This window comes from Nicotiana attenuata, unplaced genomic scaffold (assembly GCF_001879085.1).
Source record: "Nicotiana attenuata strain UT unplaced genomic scaffold, NIATTr2, whole genome shotgun sequence".
Classification (NCBI taxonomy): Eukaryota; Viridiplantae; Streptophyta; class Magnoliopsida; order Solanales; family Solanaceae; genus Nicotiana; species Nicotiana attenuata.
In genome coordinates, this window is record NW_017671197.1 from 47,748 (window position 1) to 52,011 (window position 4,264).

Here is a 4,264-nt window from a genome sequence, read left to right on the forward strand (position 1 = left end):
TAATAAACTTCCCACTGCTGCATACCTTTCCCATTTAGGTTTTTAGCATCATCTATATGTACATAGTGCCATTTTGGCACCTGAAACAATACAACATGTATTTTCTGTTGCCCTATGCAATCCAGTTATGAAATCTCAACTATCGCTCCCACTTTCGTGCACTACTACATTTCCAATGGATTCTACCACTTAGTTATGACGATTGTTCATACACATCTATCACCCAACCCCATCACATCCATCTAACTATATTCAGACCTTTTTGCCCTATGGCATATCTGCTTCTACGGAACAAACACAGGTTGAAAAAAAACGACTTCCATTAAATATTCAATACTAATTACTACTACAGCAGAATATTATTACTTAACGAGTCACAAACTGAGAAAAAAGGATTGCCAATCATACCTCTATATAGTTTAAATGGCATCCGCCAGCTGAAAATTGCTATAAACTAAATATAGATGGCTCTACTTCATTTTTTCCATAAACAATGTGGCATGGTGGAGTATTTCGAAGCCAACCAAGGCAGTTGGGTTATGGGCTTTGCAGGACAGTCAAAATAAAGGTACCAGCATACAGACAAAACTATTTGCACTCCTCATGAGATTGAAAATAGCGTTGCAAAAGAATCTGACACCACTTGTGATCGAAACAGATGCCCAACAAACTCATCGGTATGTTTCAAATATCTTCTATGCATTATACTAACATTATCATGATTGCAGTTGTTACTTCTACAACTGGTAGCCCACCCATCCAGCATATATAGAGAGATCAGAATTGTGTTGCTGACAGTTTAACTAAATATGGATCCAGGAATGCAGCGTCTAACCTGCATACTTTTTGCACAACCACCACCTTTTGTTACACCTTATCTACAGCAAGATCAACAAGGCACCAACAAAGGAGGCTTGTACCTGTTTCGACACAGTCGCTCCCTTCTATAACTAGTATTTATAATACTAATGTAATATCTAAATTATGACTTAGTACTAGTAGTATGCTCCCCATGCGGGGACACCTGGAGTTTCCTATTATGCATTCTACATCTAGCTACATGATTGCCTAGGTTGGATCACGTTTGATGACTAGTAACTCTTATCTATAATATATGTTTCTTCCTTTTGACCAAAAAAAAAACAGATATGCTAAGTAATAAGTGACAGCTATAATCTAAACCATAAATATTTGATTGATTGGCGATGGTAATAATATGAAAAAGAATCAAATATTTATGCATGGAATTTCTTTATGCAGGGTGTTTTTTTTATCGAATAATTATTATTATCTACATTATCATTCCTTTAAAAAATTGAAATTGCTTTGGCTGGATCGTTGTCTTATGAATAATATAGTAATAACTTCACATAAATTTCTAAGTGATTTCAAACCGCAATCTATTTTCAGTTAATCCGAAACTTACGAAGCAAAATCTTGAGTTACAGACAATATCCTTTCATCGTTCAAATTTTAGAATGTAGGTTCCAAATTTTGTAAATTCGTAACAATAACTCCTCAAAAGTAAAAAACAAAAACGACACTGCGGATGTAACACAAGAGGCACACTTAACTTAACCTTGATATCAAATAAGTCAGGAAAATAGTAAGTATATGACTCTCAGTTTTAGTATATAGCTATGAAATGAGAATCTTTTATGGATGTAGATAGTAGATTTTTCACTTTAAGCAATAGTAACAGTTTTTCCTTAACAGAGAAAAAGATTATTGCAAAAGGTTCACTATCCTTTCATCGTTCAAATTTAAAAATTTAAGCAATAATATCATTTTTCCTTAATAGAGAAATTGATTATTTGCAAAAAGTTCACTATCCTTTCATCTTTCAATTTTAAAACTATAGGTTCATATTTGTAAAATTTTCCATAATACTCTCCTCAATAAGTAAAAAAACAAAAAAGACACGTCAGATTGACACATGAAAGATTGCAAACTTAACTTTGATACCAAATATAGTCATGGAAAAATATCAATGTAATCTTTCAGTTTTTAACTGTGAATGGTGAGAACTTTTATGGTAGTAAGTAGTAATTTTCCTTTCTAAGCAATATATATATATTTTTCCTTATTAGAGAAAAAAAATCTATTGCAAAAGAATTCACAAAATACAGTAGTCAAACAGTGGAAAAAATAAGTATAGTTAGTTGAATATGGTCGTCAACTAATAGCTTATCAAGTCAAACCTTTGTCTCCCCGAAATCTATATAAAAAAAAAGCACAAAGAAAAAGAATACCAGTAGGATATTCCTCAACTTCATAAAGCGGAAAAAGAAAAAAGAAATCCCAAAAACAATACATTTGTTCTTGTCCTTAAAAGTTGAACCACTTCCCCTTCCTCTTCATCTTCTTCTTCATCTGCACCGTAGAAAGATGTTTGAAAATCGTCCTCATGCTCTATCTTCCCTTAATCCAGCACAAGGCCATATGCTACCTCCTTTTAGACATTCACTCATCACAGCTATTCATTCGTGATATAGCTATTACTATTTTAGTGACCCCAAAAATCTTCCTATTTAAACCCACTTCTTTCTCAGCACCCATCAATTAATACTCTTATTTGCCTTTCCCTTCTCACCCTTCAATTCCCCGACGGCGTTGAGAACGTCAAGGATCTCTCCGCCGATGGATTCCGTTCTATGATGTATACTCTAGGTAAGCTTCAAGATCCATCTTGGACTGTTCAACAACCACCCTTCGCCGCCGTCGCCATAATTATCCGATATGTTTTTGGGGTTCACTCCACGAAATTGCTACCCAGCTTGGTATTCGCCGGTACGTGTTTTCCACCTCTGGCGCGTTGGCTTTATCAGTTGTTTATTCACTTTGGAGTGAAATGCCCAAAGAAAAATACCAACGATGAGAATGAGATTTTTGAACTCCCTAATATTCCGAATTGCCCAAAATCCCTTGGTGGCAGCTGTCTCCTATTTTTCGTAGCTATGTTAAAGGAGACCCAAATTCAGAATTCATCAGAAAAAGTTATCTTGCTGATATAGCGAGTCACGGACTCGTTGTCAACACGTTCACGGAGTTGGAAAGTGTGTATTTAGATCACTGATGAAAATTTGGGCCACGACCGGGTTTGGGCCGTGGGTCCAGTACTGCCTCCCCACGAGGAAAATGATACTAATAATTTTGGTTCATCGAACAGAGGTGGTTCGAGCTCTATTTTGGCTAGTAAATATTAGCGTGGCTCGACACGTGTTGAAGATAACTCGGTTGTGTGTACGTTTGTTTTGGTAGCCAAGCGGTGTTAACAAATCAAGCAAATGGAGGAGTTAGCAATAGCGTTGGAGAAAAGTGGTGTCAAATTCATTTGGTCAGCTAAACGGGCCACAAAAGGACACGTGTCGAACGATTACGGCGTTGATTCCATCTTGGTTTGAGGAAAAAGTAGCCGGAAGGGGATTGGTTATTAGAGATTGGGCCCCTCAAGTCCTTATCCTAAAGCATCGAGCCGCTGGCGCATTCTTAACTCATTGTGGTTGGAACTCAACGCTCGAAGGCTTAGTTGCGGGTGTACCAATGTTAAACGTGGCCAATGGTGCTGACCAATTTGCAAATGCGAACTTTTAGTTGACGAGCATAAGGTAGCAACTAGAGCTAGTGAAGGTGCAAAAACAATATCGAATTCGGATGAGTTGGCTAAGTTATTAGCAGAAGCTGTGGAAGGGAAAGGAGTTGAGCGAAGGGAACGAGCGTCTGAGCTACGAAAAGCTGCATCGAATGAATTAAAGAAGGTGGGAACTCATTCAAGGTTTGGAAATGTCGTAAAGCATTTAAGTGAGGAGCTACAAAAATCAAAAGGTTAAACAAACTTTTCGGCCTTGTGATGTCGATAGGCAAATAAAAATCCAAAAAGTTTGGTGCGCCACATCACACCATTGGGATTATCTTTTACAAGCCAATATGTAAGGATTGATTATCGATTCGATACGTTATAATGATATAGAGACTATTTGACTTAGATAAATTATGTTGGAAAGTATGTCTACATGTTTGAAATAAAATTTTATAATAAGTTGTTACGTATTGGTTTTATGAATAAGTAGTTACATATTGAATGAGAGTATTCAATCTAATGTACTTAATAAGCAGAAAATTTTCTTTTAAAGGACTAAAATGCTTGTAAAGCTACTGTTTACAAAAATAATTATTAATTATATAGTGTAGTATTACAAGAAGATGAACAAACGTTGAAAATGGAAATGTAAAAAATTTAGGATTTTATTATCGATGATATTTC

The 4,264-nt window shown here is 35.9% G+C and overlaps 1 pseudogene; it reads left to right on the forward strand.

The window, feature by feature from the left end:
• Positions 1-2,388: 2,388 nt before the first annotated feature.
• LOC109206605 lies at positions 2,389-3,830 on the forward strand (annotated as a pseudogene).
• Positions 3,831-4,264: the final 434 nt, after the last annotated feature.